Source organism: Ursus americanus, chromosome 14 (assembly GCF_024610735.1).
Source record: "Ursus americanus isolate L20-20 chromosome 14, mUrsAme1.1.p, whole genome shotgun sequence".
Classification (NCBI taxonomy): domain Eukaryota; kingdom Metazoa; phylum Chordata; class Mammalia; order Carnivora; family Ursidae; genus Ursus; species Ursus americanus.
Genome location: NC_142140.1, coordinates 63539081 through 63550731, shown reverse-complemented (window position 1 = coordinate 63550731; position 11651 = coordinate 63539081). Strand labels below are relative to the sequence as shown.

Below are 11651 nucleotides of genomic sequence, written 5' to 3'. Positions count from 1 at the left end.
GGTGGTAAGTCAAGGACGGTCCCCAAGCTAGAGACCAAGCCCTGCTCCCCTCCCCGCTGTGACCCTACAACAGGCAGTGTGGTACCCGGGGCGCTAATATGGGAATAGCAGGCAGGCTGCCTAGGCCTCTCAGCCGGCTGGAAAGATGGTTGGAAACCAGCAAAACTCGGGCGCCTGGGGGGCTCAGTCAGTGAAGCGTCTGCCTTCGGCTCAGGTCATGATCTCAGGGTCATGGGATTGAGCCCCACGTCGGGGCTCCCTGCTCCACGGGGAGCCTGCTTCTCCCTCTCCTCCCCTCTCGCTATCTGGTCTCTCCCAAATAAATAAATAAAATCTTAAAGGAAAAAAAAAAGAAACCAGCAAAACTGAACTGCGTAGAGATAAATGTAAAGTTACGCACTCAGGGTCAAAAGCTCAAGATGATTAGGTCAGATCAGAGACCAGACAAAGCAAACAGCATTTATTGGACATATATTCATGCACACATCATCTACGTCTTCTCTGTCTTCCGGAGCAGCACACCTGCTCAGGGACAGGGACCCCGGCTACAGATGACAAGGTCAGGAGTCACAATGGGTCACCACCGGCCCTGGCCCGTGCTCCCTCCACCAGGCTGCTTCTCAGAAGGTGGGGGCACTGTTGCCTTCCCCTCCAAAGCCGGTAGCAGAGCAGGACGGAACAAGGGACCCAGGGGCCTGCGGGGTCTCTGCTGAGAGCGTGGGGCAGCAGGTAGCCCTCGCTCTGTATACACCAGCTAACAGGTGCGCGCTCCACTTCGGACCAGCCGTATTGGCAGCAGCTGCGAGCTCATTAGAAATGCAAATTTTCAGGCCCCGCCCCAGGCGGGACGCAGCCCCGCCCACTCCGGGCTTTTTAATAAGCCCTCCAGGCGATTCACCTGGCGCAGGGTCCGAGGGCGAGAAGCTGGAGGGGGCCGGGGAGAGTGCGGCAGTGCCGGCCTCACGTGGCTGGGTGTGAGCTTCACTCGGGCCCCCCAAACCTCCCACAGGGGGCTCTCCGGGAGCCCCACGCCCCCTCACCGAAGCACCCGGAGAAAGAAACTCTGGGAACTACTGGGCAGCCTGGCCCGGAGCCTCCGCACTGCGTCTCCTCTGCGTCACAGGTGAGAGCCAGGGTGGGGCGTCTGGAAGGGGCTAGAGGCAGAGGCCGTCCTGAAAACCCAGGATGGTGAGTTCTGGGGGTGGTGCTCGGAGGGGAGTGGGTAGAGGCTCTCGCTGGAAGGAGATGGGCGTCGGGGCCCTCCGGAAACAGGTTTGTGGGTGAGGGGTGTGCCTCAAAAATAGCTTCCCCTCACCTTTGAGTCTCCTGGGCTGTGTCCTGGGAGGTGGGAGAGGGTGCAGGACACAGGGTTCCCCCAACCCCCCAAGACACAAATCCCCCCCCCCCCGTTTTCTGCTGTGTCTGTGACGTAGGGGATTGAGATGTCCAGACTTCCAGGACTGAACCCACTTCCTGGGAGGCCTAGGATCCCTTCAGCCCTGCTCTGGGCCCTCTCCTCCCTCCCCCTCTCCCTTCCCCTCCCCTCCTCTGCCCCCTCCCTTCCTCCTCCTCCTCCTCCCTACCCCTCTCTCATCCCCTCCACCCCCTCCTTCTCCCTACCTTTCTTTTTCCTCCTCCTTTTCTCTCCCTCCTCTTCCTCCCTCCCCTCCTTCCTCCTCCCCTCCTCCCTTCCCCTCTAACCCCCTCCTACCCCCTTTCTCTTCTCCCTCCCCCTCTTCTCTCTCTCCCCCTCTCCCTCCTCCTCTCCCTCCTTTCCCTCCTGCTGCTCATCCTTGAAGTGTCAGGTTTCCTGCTTGACTGAAAAGGGGGACCTGTAAAGAGTCACACTGAGAATCCCTGCGATCACACACAGGCGTATCTCACCCCACACGTGTTCACACGTGTGTGTAAGTCACTCTGATGCTACCACACTTTTCAGGTTTCCAAACGGGCCCAGGCCTGGCTGGGGAGAAGAAATTCTGTGGGTCTAGGCAGATTTTGTGATTCCGGGCAAAGCCACAAATCCGCAAACTCCCTTCCAAGCCCACAGACAGGGGCAGAGCCCGTGCAGAAAGCCCCGGGATCCTCCAGAACCTCTCCGGGGGCGGGGGGGGGGGGGCAGGGCAGCGGCCGCGGACAGACCCCCCCACTCCTTCCTCCAGTCCCTTGGCATGTCTGCCCAGGGCCCTGGACCCACAGAAAGGAGCCGAAGACTGCCTGTTTAGGGCAGATTTGGGCTCCCAGACGCATAAGGTCACCTTCCAAGAAAAAGATGGAGTGAAGGGCCTGATTAGAGCGTTCACAACAAGAAAAGACAGCAGCTCGTTAAAGCAGAAAGAACTGATTAGTTCCAGAAATGAGTGGTTCTGACCAGCAAAGGCAGGAAGTCGGGCTCTGGGTGTTTTATGGGTAAAGGGAGGCAAGAGGAAGGGAGACCTTCACAGACCCCCCTGTCCATGTTAGAACACCCCATTCCCCATTGAACCTGCTAGCTCTTCCGGACGGAAAGGAGGGGAGGAGGTGGGCCTCGGTGTGAAGGAAGGAGCCCAGCCAGGCAGACGGACATCCTCATGTCTGCCACGTGTCCAGCCACACCATACACACGGCCCCTGATGGCCCAAAGCTGCTGGTGAGGACGGGATTCCAACAGAGTCGGAAGCTTTTCGGAGCGATCTCTGTCTCTCTCAAGTAGCTGCAGAGTCCATGCTTCTGTGGGATTCGCTGTTGGCCCTTGGGCTCAGACCCACCCAGCCCTCATTCCCTTCGCAGCCCCCACATGCGCCATGCCTGCTCCCCATGCTCTGCCCTCACACCTGGGCTTCAGAGCCCCCCTGCCAGTGGACGGAGTGGTGCCACTGAGTGCCTCCCATATGCCAAACGCAGGTAGACGCGAAGGCCACAGACTGGTGTGGGTTCCACCTTTTGGGGCTTATGGTCTCTTGGGAGAGACACGAAACCAGTAGTTATAGATAGTTAAATAGTTAAATAATCACTGCTCAGCTGTCGAGAAGGGCTGGGTGCTGCGATCACAAGAGGGGGTAAAGAACCAAGCAAACCCTTCTGAGGTGCCCTGTAATGTTTAGAAGACTTAAGGGATGACGGCGAGAAGGAGGTGCCAAAAAAGTAAGGCTGTCCTAACACCAAAGGGGAACACGTTGGGTGTGGAAGCGACGGCTCGCTCAGGAGGCCGGTGTCTCTGGACCAGAGAGAGGGAGGACAGAGGGTAGGCAGGCCTGGATCACTCTGGGGCCGTTGGGGAGGACTTTCCAAGGATCTTGGGCTTTATTTGAGCCTGAAGAGCATGCAGGGCATTTTGTTAAAGAAATTAAGCACAAGAGGCCAAAGGTTGAGCTCTGAGTAGAAGTTTATTTGTTTTTTGTGTTATAGCGAGAGGCTTAGAAGCCCGGTTTGGGGAGCGCCTGGGTGGCTCAGTTGGGTAAGCGGCTGCCTTCAGCTCAGGTCGTGATCCCAGGGTCCTGGATTCGAGCCCTGTGTCGGTCCCCCCACTCAGCAGAGTGTCTGCTTTCCCTCTCTCTTTCCACCACTCCCCACCCCTGTTCATGCTTGCATTCTCTCTCTCTCTCTCAAATAAACAAATAAAATCTTAAAAAAAAAAAAAGCCCACTTCAGCACAGAACATTCTCCAGGATCTGGGGAATGAGGTTTGGGGGAGGAGAAAGGGAGTAGATCTTTAAATCTGAAAAGCAAAACAAAATCCACAAACCTTCTCTGTCCTGTGCTAGAAAGGCAAGTCTGACGATATCTGAGCTTCATGGGGGGTGGAGGGGGGCGGGCACAGGGTCTGAGCCCAGCAGGTGGTGCACCTTTTCTGGGGGCTGCTCCACGGTTTGATGTCAGGCAATGTGCCCTGTTCAGCTTGACGGCTCCCACTTGTCTCAACAGACACCAGACCTGCACTGCTGTCCGCAGTCTACACGGCATGTCAGTCTTAAGCCGTGGAGTAGCACCGTCAGATGTGCCCTGGGAAAAGCCGGCTCTGCCTCCCGTGTGTGTAGAATGGACTGGATGGGGCACGAAGGAGGGTGGCCAAGTGACTGCAAGGAGACCATATTGCTAAAGGATCATTTTTTTAACTTAAAAAAACGCGACTGCCATTTAAATATGAAATGCACACATCTTAAAGATCGTATTGAACTCATCAGTTGAAAGATCCAGTGGGATGTAAAATCCAGTTCAAAGGAGAATTTAAAGAACAGACACAGAGAGAGACAGTCTGGAAAGCTGACGTTACCTTGCTCATAGACACAAAAAGCAGTCTGCCCCAGGACGGAAGTCCATTGCACCTTCTTTGTACAAACCTCATGCGAGTTTCCACGACCAGAAATCCTTTGCATCCCCTTTGTAAGTTACCTTCTGTCTCTACAGGGTTGCAGTAATGCACTCCTAGCCTTCCCTGTTTGAAAGTTGGCCACAAATGTCGCTGACAGCCTGGGGCTGCTGCGGTGGTCTTTGCAGACCAGGACTTCTGCGGAGGAACAACGTGTGAAATAGATCCACGTGGGGTCTTGTGGTGGGATTGGGGGGAGAGTCCACAGATCTCCCCCGCTCCCGACAGCGGATCCTGGGACGCCTCAGGAAGCCTGGAGCTCTTCAGAATCCAGTGTGAAACTTGGCCTCAGCATCTCCTACGCTCCCGCCTGCTACCCCGGCTTTCTAGTTTCCTAAATCTTAACGCTCGATTATTGATACACAATTTAAGTGCCATCTCCTGCTTGCAATTTACAACGTTAAGGATGAACCGGGCAATTTTGTTTAAGTTGATTTTTTTTAGTAATCTTGACACTCAGAGTGGGGCTCGAACTCATGATCCTGAGGTCAAGAGTCCCATGCTCTTCTGACAGGGTCAGTCAGGCACCTCATGACCTGTGCAGTTTTTAAGAGGCAATCTAGCATAATGCTTTTAAACACAGACTCTTGGATCAGGCCCTAAACGCCATGACCTCGGGCAAGGTTTTTTTTCTTTTCTTTTCTTTTCTTTTTACGATTTTATTTATTTCTTTGACAGAGAGATAGCCAGTGAGAGAGGGAACACAAGCAGGGGGAGTGGGAGAGGAAGAAGCAGGCTCCCAACAGAGCAGGGAGCCCGGTGCAGGGCTCGATCCCAGGACTCTGGGATCACTCCCTGGGCCAAAGGCAGATGCTTAACGACTGAGCCACACAGGTGCCCCATTTTTTTTTTTTTAAGATTTTATTTATTCATTTGAGAGAGAGTGAGAGAGAGAGAGCACGAGCAGGGGGAGAGGCGGAGGTAGAGGGAGAAGCAGGCTCCCCACTGAGGTGGGAGCCCGACATGGGGCTCGATCCCAGGACCTGGAGATCATGACCTGAGACAAAGGGAGATGCTTAACTGACTGAGCCATCCAGGCTCCCTTCGGGCAGGTTTCTTAATCTCCGCGTGCCTCTGTGTCCTGTGTAAAATGGAGATCATAGCAAGCAGCTCATAGGGTTGCCTTGAGGATGCCCTCCAGGATCCCCTTAGGCTCTCGGAGAGACTGAGGACTGGTTAGCAGAAGGTCCGTGCAGCACCCCTCCTCATGGGAGGTACCAACAGAGTGTAAAATACCGATACTGGTAATTATTATAATTACAAATCTTGTATAGCGCTTGCAAAGAGTATTCTTTGATACTCTGCTCTTTCTTCATAGAGGTGGAGCTAATCCCCCCCCTCGAGCATGGGCTGGGCTCGGCAGCTCACTTTGGAAGGATGGAATATGGCGGAAGGGAAGGTTTTGGACATCCAGGACCAGGTCCTAAGAAGCACCGTGGCCTCCTCCTTTCTCTCTCTCTGGGTTCATTCTGTCTGTGGAGAAGCCAAGAGCCGCGCCGTGAAGACCCTCCAGCGACCCCGTGGAGAAGTCCACATGGTGAAGAACCAAGGCCTCCCACCAACAGCCATGTGAGTGGATCTTGGAAGTGGGTCCTCCTGCCTCCAGTGAGTCACCCGATGCCTGTAACCCTGGTCAACATCTTGACTGTATTTCATGAGAGACCGGGGGCCAGAATCCCCCAGTTAAACTGTTCCAGATCCCCGATCCTCAGAAATCATGTGAGATAATAACATTTTGGGAGGGGTGGGTTTGTTTTTTTTTTTTTTCTTTTTTTGTGACCTCGCTTTCTCAGCCCTTCTTTGGCTGACAGCCTCAGCTGTAGCAGCCATCTGATCACTCTCTAGGTTGTAAGTCCGTCGTATTTTCTGTACCACCCCTTACAACGTAATTTCCTCATTTGTTCATGGTTTAGCAGCTCCGCTATAACGTCAGCTCCACGAGAGCAGGAATAGCTGCTGTCTTTTTCGGAGATGTGTACTCGTTGTCTGGAGCCGTGCCTGGTACGTAGCAGGTGCTCATTGCGTGTTTGCGGGATGAATCGAATGAATGAAGCCTGTATTCTTTCATGGAAGGACCTTTGTTGACCTTCGGATCTCCACAATTCTGAACGCAGTAGCTTGAACGTGATCATGGCTCGGTTAAGATTCCAGGCCAAAAAGACTTTTTGTAAGACAGCAAAGAGGTGAAAAATGAACGGTGGGCATCCCAGAATCCCCCATAAGACACGTGCGAGCTTACTGTTTTCTGCCCCGAGTTTGAGGTCAGTTATTACTCAGTAGTAGGCACCTATTACACGTAACTAGGGCTTTTTTTTTTTCTTTTTTCCTAATAATTGGAAAATAAGTTGCGGACATCAGGACCCTTCAGGTCTAAATACTTTGGCGTGTTTTTCTGAGAACAGTAACACTGAAGAATTTTATCTCAATGTATTAGGAATTATCACACCCAGGAATTCAATATAGATTAAATAACATCTAACACACAGTTTACAAATTTGTCCAATTCTCCCCCAAAATATACCAACAGCTCCCCACTTCGTTTAGAGTAAAGGCCATGAGGCCCTCCACAGTCAGCTCTTACCCCCCACCCATCACCTCTCTGACCTCCTCTCCTACTCTCCCCCTGTTCACTCCCTTCCAGCCCCACCTCCACGCTCCTCCACCACCCAGCGCCCACTCCTACCTCACAGCCTGTGCCCTTGCTCTTCCCTGTGTGCACAATTCCCTCTCACCTCCTTAAAGTCTTGGCTCAAATGTCTCCGATGTCTCCTCCTCCATGGGGCCCACCGTAGTTACCCATTCTCTAATTGCAATCCCCACCCCTGGCACTCCCATCCCCTGGCCCTGTAGGTTTTTCTCCGTAAACTATCCTCTTGGAACATATTGCAGGATTTGCTTGTTGATTTCGAATAGCGTGCATTTCCTCTGCTAGAACGTGAGCCCCATGAAGACGGGGGTTGTCAGCCGAGTTCGCTGCAACCTTCCCCTGCCTAGACCCGTGCCTGGTGCAAACATCAGCGGGCGTTTGTAGGATCGGTGAGCGAACGAATGAAGGAGCAAGCCCAGAGAAATGCCTCCCCCAGGCACTGGCAAAGGGGACACTGGGCAGCGTGATGATAATGAGCTGAATGCCACCCCTGCTGGAGAGCTTGGCCATATTTTGGGGAGACCCAGACACAGTGAGAGCGAGCCTCGCCAGCCAGAGAGGGACTGAGGGACAACGGTGTGTGGTGGACATCTTACTCTGGCCACCACGACGTTCTGTCTCATATCCTGCATCTCAGAATATCGTTCTTACCTCTGAACATTTTTAGACTCTCCTTTAGGAAAGAGTTAATAACTCTAATAATCCCTGGCATGTCATATCGAATGCTCCCCACGGAACGGTCATGATGCCAAACCCTTTAAACCCAGTGTCTCAAACGTAATCCTCTCCACAATTCTACAAGGCGGGTTTTACTGTAAATCTCATTTTCTGGACAAAGATGATTCAGAGGTTTAACGGACTTTTAAAATTCATATTTAGTTCGCTGACCTTACAATTCAAAACATCTAAGCTCTTCCTTAAGCTTCGGCTTACAACTCTTATTCTATTTCTGTCCAACGTATTTTAACCATCACTTCTGAAAGGAGCTTGAACGTGTGATCCAGCGACAAAGTTAAACTCCCTTAAACATTTTAAATTGGATGTAAACATTTATTGTGTTCGGTTTCCTCTTAAGTACTTTCACGGTCTGACGAGACAAAATCTTTCCAAGTATTTAGATTATTCAGCCAAAAAATTTAAACTTAAAAATATGGTGAACTTTGCGTTCTCATAAACATTCCAATATTAGATGTAAGTTTAAGAAATTTGCAGTTCAAAATTGTAAATCTGAATCAACGACGTACTTGTTCCTTTTCCACTGGAATTCCAAGAATTTATTTTCAAGTTTGTTTATAAGTAATTTGTAGGCCCAAAGTGGGGTTCGAACTGATGACCCCGAGATCAAGAGTCGCGTGCTCTTCTGATGGGGCCAGCTGGTGTCCCGGAATTCCAAGATTTTGACTCTAAATAGGCCAAATCCTATTGAGCCCTAAATACAGAAATACCAAATGTGCATAGATTCTTTTACAGAAAAATATTAATGCCATGACTTGGATTCCCTTAAACTATCTAAACTTAATTTTAAATCTTTAACGATCTCACTCACCAAGGAAACTGTCATCTTCGTTTCACGCCATTTTGGGTGTTGCCTTCCCGACCCTTCTGAGATTCTAGAACTTCTCCTCTGCCCCATCACTGCTGTGTCGGTGACCCCAGAATCCAAAGGAGGTGTCATGTGGCCTGGGGTGCCTCCCTCTGAGTTAGGTGTCCCACCCGCACCCAGGAAACGCTGCCGCCCGATTTCATTCTGCATGTTTTTGCGTCTTCGGATGAGTCAAGCCATTTCTATCTTTGAACCAGACGGAATCCTGCATTCTTTCATACTTCAGCAGCGCCTTTGGACCAGGCAAGCCGTAGAGACGAGAAACTGATACCTGGTTGAATCACGGCTTAGGAATCAGTTATTTTTTCATCTAGTGGTGGAACTTTAGGCATCCGTCAACAATGGGAAGGGACTTGGGCTGGGTCATTGGCTCCCTCCCAGGTCTATGACCTCACACCCCGTCCTTCTGCGGCCTGGGAGGTCAGCCAGCTCTCGGGGCAGGAAATTGGGAGGCTTCCTTCGAGAGTCCTGAGTTGGCTTCTCTCCTGCCCTAAAGGATAAAGTTCACACAGATGGGACCAGAAGACACAGAAGCAGAAGGATGGCAGCCAGATAGAGGAAACCCAGAGGTGCCCGAGTCCACCTTTATTGATCTCCTTTTCAATTCCAATAAGTCTGCTGAGGCTGATAGAGCAGGTGGCATTGCTCCCAGTTTTTATTCATTCGACAAATATTTCTTGCTCATGTATCATGGGCAAGGTCTTGCCTTCAAGGAGCTCACCGTCTCCAGAGGAAACCAGCAGCCGGAGCTGGGGTTGAATGTAACCTACATCACAGGAGGGCATTGATAAAGGCAGTGGGCATGGGGAGGGAGACTGATCTCCCTCTGGTGGAGGGAGATCAGAGAAGGCTTCCTGAAGGAGGGGACCTTTGATATTCAGCTGTGTTTACTGGGCACCTCCTATATGCCGGTGGAATTTGGGGATGACCAAGAAAGAACTAAGCAAGATAATTGCAGGTTGCAGGGAGCTAACATTTACTGAGAGCATACGACCTGCTGACACTGTTCTAGTGCTTTCCCTGGACGGACAGATTTGATCCTCCCAGCCCTCTGTGAGGCAGGAAACCATCAACATCCCCATCTTTATCATACCGCCATTTGGCAGATTCAGGCAGAGCTCAGGTTAGCCCGGCTGAGGCTGAGGCTGAGGCTGGAGGACCACGATGGCTTTGTCACATGGCCAGGATCTCCGGGTGGGCATGAGCTGGGGCACTTCAGCCGTCCCCCACGTGACCTCGGTCTTCGGCAGGAGAGCGCAGACTTCTTGACCCAGGGGCCGGCTGGCTTCCCAGAATGCAGGCGTGGAAGCCACAAGTGACACAGCATCACATCCGCCACATCCAGCGGGTCAGTGACGCTCACAGACGCAGCCCGGGTTCCAGGGGAAGGGAGGTCAACAAGCAGGGAGCATCAGAGTCACACTGCAAAGGACATGCAGTTTGGAAGGAATGGCTCCGGTCGTCTTTGGAAGCGGTCTCACGCAGACACGGGGCTCAAATCACTTTGCTCAAGGTCATACTGCTAATAACGAGGCCATGGGCGGTCAGCAGGGTATAGGTGAGACCTGCAGAAATGGGGAGAAGGACATTTGGGGTACAATGAAGCATGTGTGTGAGGACCCAGAGACACGAACACTTGGAGGGTTGTTCCGTCTGCTGGTAGATAAGAACGAGGAGAAAAAGCGAGGCTGGGGTCAGACCGTGGGTGGTCTTGGGATCCAGGCTAGGCAGACTGGGCTTGCCCCTGTAGGCGGTAGGAAGCTATGAAAAGGTCTGGAGCGGGAGACTACCTCATCCCGGACTGCGCTCTCGGGAGACTGGGAGATCGGCAGCCCAGTAAATGCGGACCCGCTGCGGGGGTGATGCCATCTGACCTGCATAGCATAGGGCGGAGGAGAGGGGCGGGTACGAATGCAGGAAACATCAGGGGGTGGGTCTGCCCTGACCCGGTAACTTGGTATTTTGCAGGTGAGGAAGTCGTGGCTTGGGAGGTCAGCGCTCCAGGATCTCTTAGCAAAGCAACGAGCAAAAGCAGAAGGTAAGAGGCCAGGGGTGAAAGTGTAAGTGGAGGGTGGGGCCCCAGACTCCAGGTCTTTGGACCCCGAGTCCATTCAGGCCCACTGGGAGTCTTGTGGTAGAAAGCAGGAAAGTTGGGGCTCCGTTGACTTTTCTGCGGGGCACAAGGGCATCAACCCGGTATGGGAGTCAGTCTGGTGCACTGTGCAAGGAGGGCATGACCCGGCTTGAACCAACAGAAAAAGCCCTCCCCGGTGGGTGACAGGCACTCTTCCCTCCACAGGGAGTGGGGCCTGGGCCAGCCGGGGTTGGATGGCGGCTGGGTGCGGACTGGGACATGGAAGCTTCCATTTTGCCGGCTCCACACATACCCGGAGTTGCTGTGAGGGTCTTTCCAAGGAATAAACATTTTTTAAAGCAGCAGGGAAGAGAGGAGGGGGCAGGGGGGTGAGAAATGCAGTTCTTTCAAAGCTCTTACTTTGAAAAGACAGAGTTTAAAAAAAAAAACCACCACAACCCAGGAAAGAGCCTGGTTGATCTCATTCTTAGCATCTCTGGCTGAAAGGGGGCTCCCCACCCCCTCCGTACTGGTCGCTCCCTGGGATCTGTATCTTCTATTCTTCTGACACACTTCGTGCGGGGAGAGCTCGATTTGGCTCCCTCCAAAATTGGACTCTAAATTTAGAACTGGCCTCAAAACTTCTGATCTTTGAGCTCTACTTGTCTGGCTTGGCCTGGCCCGCGACAGCCACCTCTTATCACCATTCATGTTCTTGCTGTTTGGTTCTCCAGTTGTCTTAGAAACAGGAATTGGTATGATGGGTCGTGGCCAAGAAACAGCAGCCAGAGCCCACCAGTGTCCCCAGGGAAGGACCTGGTCCCCGTTCTCCTTGTAAATAACTGTTCTCTCTGAGCAGAAAATGTTTCGCCCCCCCTGCCTCGGAGCTGGGCCCCCTGGGCGCGTTCCAAATTCCTCCGGTCTCTCTCCCATCTGTGGCAAGCTCCTTCCCTGTCTTCTCATCTCTGCAATCACCAGA

General features: G+C 52.6%; 1 long non-coding RNA gene across 1 annotated transcript; it reads left to right on the top strand.

The window, feature by feature from the left end:
• The first annotated feature begins 921 nt into the window (after positions 1-921).
• LOC148109017 (uncharacterized) lies at positions 922-10788 on the top strand. Its single transcript, XR_015726571.1, has 3 exons — positions 922-1123; positions 5667-5917; positions 10567-10788. It is a non-coding gene; the product is annotated as an uncharacterized LOC148109017 (long non-coding RNA).
• The last annotated feature ends 863 nt before the right edge of the window (positions 10789-11651 follow it).